Consider the following 8,931-nt stretch of genomic DNA (forward strand, 5'->3'; position numbering starts at 1 on the left):
AATCAGATTTGTCATTTCAGAAGTAATGAGACTGCTGTATTTTCAATAGAAAGAAAGTTTTTGGCTAAATTACTGCAGTAGAGCAGGTAAGGTATGAAGCTATATTTCTATGTGACATTTGCTGCATTTAAATAAATAATAGCAGATCAAAATGTAAAAAAGAAAAAAGTACCTAAGACTCTTTAAACTTAAAGAGCTGGAGTTATGGCATACAAGGGAGGTTGCCTGATTTGTGCTAAAATACACCGCGACTCATTTATTTTCATGATGAAGATAAATATATTAATAAATGTGCCGATGTTTTAGAAAGTAAATGCATTTGCCAGCAGCATTGACATCAACCATGTGTAGCAAATTCAGAATGGGATTGAGAGACTCGGTCCAGTGCAGAAGCACAGCTAAACACCTCCCCCTAGTGAAGAACGTCTCTGGAAAAGCTCCTACAATCCCTCTGAAGAGCAAAAGGTTCAGAAATCTTGTTGAAAAAGAAATTGCAGGCAAACGTCCAATTGTATTGCACTGGGATTAAGTTGTTATGCTATTTGGTTTGTAAAATAAACCACACTCACAAAGAGTCGGCACCACTAGATTATGCGACCAACACAGATTGTTGTATAAGTATGCGCACCCTGCATCTATCTCCACACTCTAATACAGTGAGAACTGTGCAATAAAATAAAGTTATATATTTGCACAGAAAGGTCTATGGTTTATTGACGTCATCCATAGGCACAGACGTCCTCATACAGTTTACTCTCTCTGTCTCACACACATATACACATAGTTGTTCAAATACAAGCTCGACCATGCCATTATCCCCTCCTCAACCCCAACCAAGCAGTTTTAATTTCAGCACTCTGATTAGCTGATGATTGCCTGACAGACGCCGCCCAGCTCCACTGTTCTCCCGGCTCCCAGCCTGCAACTCAATCACAGCCAATTAGCCAGTCCCCAAACACTCTCTCCTATTAGAGCACTCATAATCGACTCATTGTGTCCTGATTTGGCAAATAAATCACTCCAGAGGCTGCTCGTTTTATTCCCCCCATTCTTTCCCCCCTGCAGACTGACATCCTTTCTTTCTTTCTTTCTTTCTTTCTTTCTTTCTTTCCATTTTTTCTGTTTTTGTTTTGATCACTAGCCCTTTTTTCCTTTAATTATTCTTCCATACATGATTTTCATTTCTCCTTTTATGTTTCTTTCTTTCTTTCTTTCTTTCTTTCTTTCTTTCTTTCTTTCTTTCCTTCCTTCCTTTGTATACATTCATTCATTCACCTTCTTTCCTTCTTTCGTTTCTTCCTTCATTCATTCATTCATTCATTTTCCTTTATTCATTCACCTTCTTTCTTTCTTTCTTTCTTTCTTTCTTTCTTTCTTTCTTCAGGAAACACAGTTTAGAAGACTTGTGCTTCTCGCCCTTTACTTTTACTTGTTTCTCTCTCATAGACACACACACAAACACACACACACACAAACACACACACACACACACACACACACACACACACACACACACACACACACACAACTGCTCTCCCAAACAGTCTGCAGAAGAATGAAGAATAATTTAGCGGCTGAATCTAGGCAGACAGCACAGGGGTGTCCTTGTCTTACAAGGTTAAGAATCCATTCTGTCCAAGCCAAAGAAAAAAGAAAGGAGCGAATTAAAATAAATGATGGCTAGATATTTATTGCTAGTTTGTAGATGAACCTCGGTCACTGTGGTTGGTCAGGGAGACTTGACTAGCCGATCGCTCACAGGCACAGCCTCCTGACCGGGCTCTCGCTCCGGATTGAGCTCGAGAATGTCGGCTCGATCGTCTCCATCTTTTTTCTGAACTGTATTTCATATTGATGCAGACACACAGCCTGCATATCATTTTTAAGTGGATATGTGTTCGGGAGAGATCAAAAGAGGAGAATTCTTAGATAGATGAGAAAACCTTAGGAAGGTGATGTCATGTTCATGTTGATGGACATGAGAGGAGATTAATAAAAATGAATACGATTGAAAAAGAGAGGCTGTGAATTAGTCGTTAGAAATGTCTAAAAGTATACAGTTAGACAGCTAAATTAATAATATGCTACTCATATGCAAACTTTTATGCGTGTAAATTTGTGGTAGATCAGGAGAAAGTTAAAGTTTCCTATAACTCTCTGGTTCTCCAGCTTCTAATTAGACACAAACTAAGTTCTAAGCTACATATGTTGGTTTCTGATGTCTAATTAGGTTCCGATATCTAATTAGGTTAGATATGTTCCTCACTCAAACTTGCCTGGGACTATAATGCCATATTAGATGTGTTCAGGCTTTACAGAATTTTTACTAAAATCCAGGCATGACTTGCTTAGGGCCGGCTGCAGTATGACTTGCAGTTACTACAGTTACTACATTGAGCACACGGCCTCCATGTCCTGGAGGAGCTCCAAAAAGACAGTGAGGACTAGATCAGTCAGCAAGCACAAATCCTCTACACCACCCACTTCTGTTCGATCCCAGGTCTGAACACAACCGGGAAGGAGCTATGTCCAGAGGGGCTGTGCAGGATCACAGAGCTCCTGCCTGCTCTTTCACTACCACTTGCTCAGCTCTCACTCTGTTGCTTTTCTCAAACTTTTATCTTCACACTAAGGGTCAAATGTGAAGCAAGACTCTTTTTTCATCATACAAACCCCTCTAGTGAATCCTAACTAAATTTGAAGCTTCTTATTCTTGATAAAAAATAGACATCTACAGTATATCCTCAACTCATTCACCTGAAATGATCATTGATCAACAAAATAGCTTGAAAACCCAATACTTTGTCATCTTCTAGTCATGTTCATATTGGGTGCCATGTTGTTAGTTGATTGTTTGTTGATGGAGAGAAAAAAGAAAAAGGAGGTGTGAGAAGGCCATTATCTCTCTGCTTGTAAGGAAGTGAGCTTAGCCAGCTGGCAGGAGAGCCATGCTGTAGCATTGGCCTGCAACTGTGAGGCCCCTGCCACTGCACCACCAGGACCCGAGGCCCTCTCAACTCAGCTCAGTAGGGCTGCCCAGACCCCCGCCAGCCTTAGACAGATGGAGCGACCTGCATCGGAAACCAAGGAGGAGGAAAGGGGAGGAAGAGTGGCAGTACACACAGATGTCTGACAAAGCCTGGATGATTTGAGAAGGTAGAATATCAGTCGTCCTCTCTAATCCTCCTTTCTACCTATCTTTCTTTGTATATTTTTAGTTCCTTTGAAAATTCATCTAGTTGAGAAAACATCAATCACTACAACAGGCATCATCAGGTGGCAGACCAAGTTATAGATGTAGACCCAACAAAGTGTTTCAGCAAACTGGTCCAGGGTGTTGAAAAATACTGTAGTGGAACTGTATGGAAAAAAGCCCTCTCAAATATTTACAAATATGAAATTATTGTGGACAATAACAGGTATTTATATAAGTCATTTTCCTGACAGCACTTGACTAAGAAAGTACTCACTTTTATCGAAGAAAAGCTGTCAATTATCAAAAGTGGCAATATGAAGCTCCACTATGAATAAAAATATAATGACATTATATTACCTTATTTATAGCCTTGAATTCATCATTAAAGGTCACTAATTAAAAGTCATAGCAGTTTGTAGGTGAGAAACCAGACTTTTGAAGTGAGGAAATTTTAAGTAGCTGGTCCTTTACAGATTTTGGTTGAATACCCTTACCCTAAATCCTCATCTTCTACTGACATCACTGTGCTGCTTAAGTTTCAATGAGTTGATGTGTTTTCACCAGTGCCATATCTTTACAACTCATATCTACCCGTCCCTCAATAAGAACTTTCTTTCCACTCAGAGACGCTGCTGAGGGAAATTGAGAAGACTTTACGAGTGCACCATGCAGCAAAGCACCTTGACCTGCTCATCTGTGGCCAAAAAACCCTGAACTCCAGACCTTCAGAATCAGCCCCACTCCTCTCCCACAGCCCTCCGCTTTTCCTCGGCCGCTCTGAGTTATTATCATAATTTCCTCCCGAGGTGACTCAGGGCCTCAGGCTGGCATGAGTGGCCCCATGTTTTACAGAATGTTCTGTGTTTTATTGCCTTTAAGTCAGCAGCAGGGCCAGCCATGAGGGCCCGCAATGATAAGAAAGCAGTCATGTGAAAAATGAAGGGGGCCACATGTCCAGCCATAGAGAAGAGCGAGGGGCAAATAATAAAATACATGACAAATGTGGGACCTGGCTGTATTTCATGCTCCACACACACTCACAAATACTGAAGCTTCACTGACTAGAAGACAAAGTTCTGCAAAAAAAAAAAAAAAAAAAAAAAAAAGCCCTGCTATTATAAGGAGTGTGGTCTACGTCTGAAAGTTGAGTGTTTCTTCCTAAATTATTTTGAACTTGAAACACAATCTAATCGATGCCCCCTACTGCCTCTCTCACTCGCTGCCCAGTGTTCTGACAACATGACACGGAGCAGATACCCAGGGGCATTCTGCACTGCTGCCAGCTTGTTCGCTTTATGTCTAAGCCCACCTGGGATGAACTAAAAAGAGACAGAACTTTAGAAAAAGAGAAAAAAAGCTGTCACAAAGTTTGGTTTCCACAAATGTGTCCCAGACGACTGTATTTCTCTCTCACATGCACTGTTAATGCAAAACGGCTGAATGGGTGTAATGATAATACAGGATCGGTGTTAAAAAAAAGTCTGAATATAACTGCTTTGTGAAGTGAAAAACGTTTTATGATCAGTCAGTGATATAAATATATATATATGGGTTTTGTCATATTTCCTTTTGTGCTTTACAATACAGTAAAATTGTAGGAATAAACAGTCAGATTTATTTTAAAAGCATGCTTCATTTTGCATTTAGAATCACAGCATGTTTTACTTATAGTATGACTGTGTCCTGGGATAAATGTATGTATGTATACTGGGATGTCCAACAATTCCTAAAGGACCCTTTTCATCCTGGACTCTGCTTATTTAAATTTCTGCCCTCTGGCAAATAATTCAGGTCCATCATCTCACCAACCATTAGACTTAATAATAGCTTCTACTCCATCACCATACGGGAGCTAAACTCTGCCGGACTTGTAAACATATACACATACACATAATCTGAAGACGCACAACAATCTGATCCGGCATTTTATACACAAATGCTGTAGGCTTACATTCACTGTATACCTCAGTACAAATTTCTTCATATATCTTATTACTCAGTAGGGCTACATTCTGTCGCACCTTATATTATACATTATTGACATGTTTACATTCCATTACACATTAATAACCTCTCATTATATACAAATCCCTGTTTGACTATCGTGCAATTTTTTATGTATATCTATATAGTTCTATTTATATAAATATGTACATACTTATTTATACCTATACATCAATTACAATAACTGACTTATTTATTACTACCCCTTTACTGCAATTGCACTGTTGTTTTTTATTTCAATACATAAAATTGTAGCTTGCACCAAATTATAAGTGAATTACACAGTAAAGACTGCTTTAATTGTGCTGTACTCAGTTTAATGACAATAAATGAATCTTTGAAAAAAAGCTGTCACTCAAACGTTTTAGTTAAGATCCAGATGTTTACATCCTGGTTCTACCACTATACTTGGCACAGGATTAACATTATCATTAATAAATTTACATTATCATCATTAAATTAAGTGTTAGATTTGCCTGCAAAACTTAATTTAATATTTTTAATCTTCTTAAAAATTCTGCGTTTTGACCAGTTTAGAACAAATGTCCTCTAACGCATCGTTAAATGTGTAAATGTTATCAGGCCTGTATAGAACTTCTGTTTGTGTTTGCTCTTTTTTTTATTATTATTATTTTCAAAGTCACAAACACCTGTGGTCACATCACTCATGGCATCAGGTCCCACATGAGGTCCCTATTAACAGAAGTTGAAAAACATTAAAGCACTCAGCCAGTACTACATGCTTTGCTCTTAAATCTTATTATGGTATATTAACTCTCTCTTATCAAAGCTGACCTTTGCCCTAGATGTTCAAATGTCGTAGTGACACAGCACGTCATCTCTTTTAATAAAGCTCCACCACACATTGTACAGTAACGTACACCTCGAGGCTCAGTCAATGGGACACGGAGCGCCAAGTACCAGCATGCGCACCGAACATCCCGTGACTTCCACACTTGCTCATGTCTGTCCTCACCAATCACTCTGAGCCCGAAGGGGGGCCCAATATCAGACAACAGCTATCTCCACATCTCCACATTTTCTTAACACTTTAATTACATGGCCATATATTGCCTCGGGTCTTATGGAAGGCAGATATTGAGAGGAGATAAGATGGAGAAACTTCTTTCAGCAGCTCAGCATATTAGAAAAGCACTCGAGCCTATTATCTCCTTTCTGACTGGCAATTAAATGTACTGCTGTATCAAAATACATACAGTCAGATCCAGATTTTTTGGATCCGTTATTAAAAATGTATTACTTCCCCTCTCATTTGTTTTGCTGGCCACAGAAAAGAAAACTCATTTTCATTAGAAAAAAAAAAGCACTGAGGAGTGAGCAGTGGTCATCTAGCCTTTACCGGCTTAGGGAATTTTATTGTTTACTTACGCCAAGTGCTGATAGAGAAGTTATTTTCAGACAAAGAAAATTTTAAAAGAAGACATTGTGGATTCACATGAGAAAATTATATATATCCTCATTATAGGGCATAAAAAAGCTTCCCATGAGTTGTATTAAATGCTATAAAATGCAACCAAAGTGCATCATGGTTGGGATAACACTGAGAATTTCTCAAATCACTCAGGCAATCTAAAAATGTAATGGCCTTACAGCAGGAAATGCTCTAAAACAGCTGAGAATCTCATATTAAGGTTTGTGGACCCCTGAGCATCTCTAATGTATAGCCAGCGGGTCAGTGATTTTATTATTATCCTTTTAACGATGTGATCACAGTGGAGACAGATATGAATGTTAGTGTTAATTTATGTTTCTAACTGGCTGATCACATATATTTAATGGCCTTTATGTACAGCGCTATAACTCAATAAAACAAATACGAATAAAGTCACGTTGAATCTGACTGTATCGGAACAGAATGGAAAAAAAATTAAAATAAATAGCAATCAATAACGTCTTTAAAAATAAAATGAGGTTACAAGACTGAGGTCTGGACCTGGTGACAGTTCCTGGAAGTTTACGAGATAAACAGGCTGTAGTTCTAAAAAGTTCAGAAAAAAATCATAATCATAATCATAGTCATAATCAGGTTTCTAAATGTTTTTATTAACTGTTTTGGGGAACTAGAATAAAATCTCAACAGTCATTTTATCCCAATAGTTTTATTGTCATCAGTGTATTCAGTACTAAAGCAAGGTAGATTTCCTTGTGGCTGCAGATAATGAGCATCAATATTAATTTTATCCCAGAAATATTTCTAAACTCTATAATATTTGTAAGCTGATTAGTGAATTGTGGAGTATGGCTACAGTTATAAATGTGACTGTCTCCTGTAGGAAACAACAGACTGTCAGTATTTGTCTGCAGCACCAGGCTTACTGTACTTTCCTCATGAATGTAACTATGTTATTCCATTGATGCATGTTTATTGTAGTTACTAAATAATTAATAGTAGTTACTAACGAATATGATAGATGTATTAGTTAATGATAAGGGGTTAAGATATGGCAGGTATGCCACCATTTTGCATAACTCCTATTTAGAGGCAGTCGGTGGGTTTTGCCGTGCAGGACTACTGAATTATGGCAGATAGTAACTGAGCTAGAGGAAGGCAGAAGCTGTTTTCAAGGAACAGAGTGAGAGAGGTCACTTTGAGGAGCTGGACACCGGCTCATGCCAAGCATCACTCCCTCTCCCTCTGTCTGTGTGCCTCCCTGTCGCCTAATCCTCCAGCAGACTGGCCGGAGCTTGGGCTGCTCGTCTGAGCTGGGTCACTTCCCTACTATCACAGCGCTTTAATCTGAGCGGCCTGCCTGCACGCCGCTCGCCTAAACACACCGGCGGCCCCGTGCCAGCAGAGGAGTGGCAGCCACTACCATCCCTGAGAGAGACAGCTAGAGGTTGTCTGTACATGGATGGGCACTTCACAGCTCGGCAGGGGAGAGAGGAAGGGGCATCACGGCAGCTGCTCAGGGCATATGGGCAGAATTCATTAAAGGTGGCTAAATAAGCCAACATGGAGAGAAAGAGTGAAGCAGAGCTGGAGAGAGAGGGAGACTGGGCACAGAGTTGGAAAAACAAAAGCAGAACGTGTCCACAGTGTTTGTTGTTTTGTTTTTTGTTTTTTTACCTGATGTTTCAGTTAGAGAGATGAAGGTTTTTCCACAATTAAATTCTCTAGACACAAACATTCACTAAAAACTATTCTAAAAGCACAGCTTGAATTTACAGCTAAATGACAGAACCAGATTAACTTATTTAAAAAAAAACAGTATCAGCACAAATTAGTGCACAGAAACCCAAAAAGGCAGACTGTACAGGAAATGCAGAAAATAATTATGCTTGGTGCTGCATTCTGAGCCTCTCAATGAACAATAGACTGTACTGTTTAGTATTTATTATCGCTCTCCACCAAACAATGTTTTAAAAATTATATGGAAAAAATTATATTTTGCAAGGCATATATTTATAGGATATATGAATATTTACTGTAATATTATAGGAATATTTACTGTAAACCATTTGCTAGTTCTGCAGGTGATAAGATGAGCTACACTAAGTTATATAGACTTACTATACTGCATTAAGCCATGTGTAGGCAATGTTAACCAGTATAAGGTTTAGGTTGGGTGATTTACTGTATATAGTGAGAACTCTTAAATGAGGTGAAGCTCATATTTAAACAACCTTAGCTCTCATCAGTTCTCCTTTTGTTGCACACTTTTAAACTGATGTTTTGGGTAAATAGTAGGGTTTACAGGTCCTTGGTTTTC

Source organism: Tachysurus vachellii, chromosome 10 (assembly GCF_030014155.1).
Source record: "Tachysurus vachellii isolate PV-2020 chromosome 10, HZAU_Pvac_v1, whole genome shotgun sequence".
Lineage (NCBI taxonomy): Eukaryota > Metazoa > Chordata > Actinopteri > Siluriformes > Bagridae > Tachysurus > Tachysurus vachellii.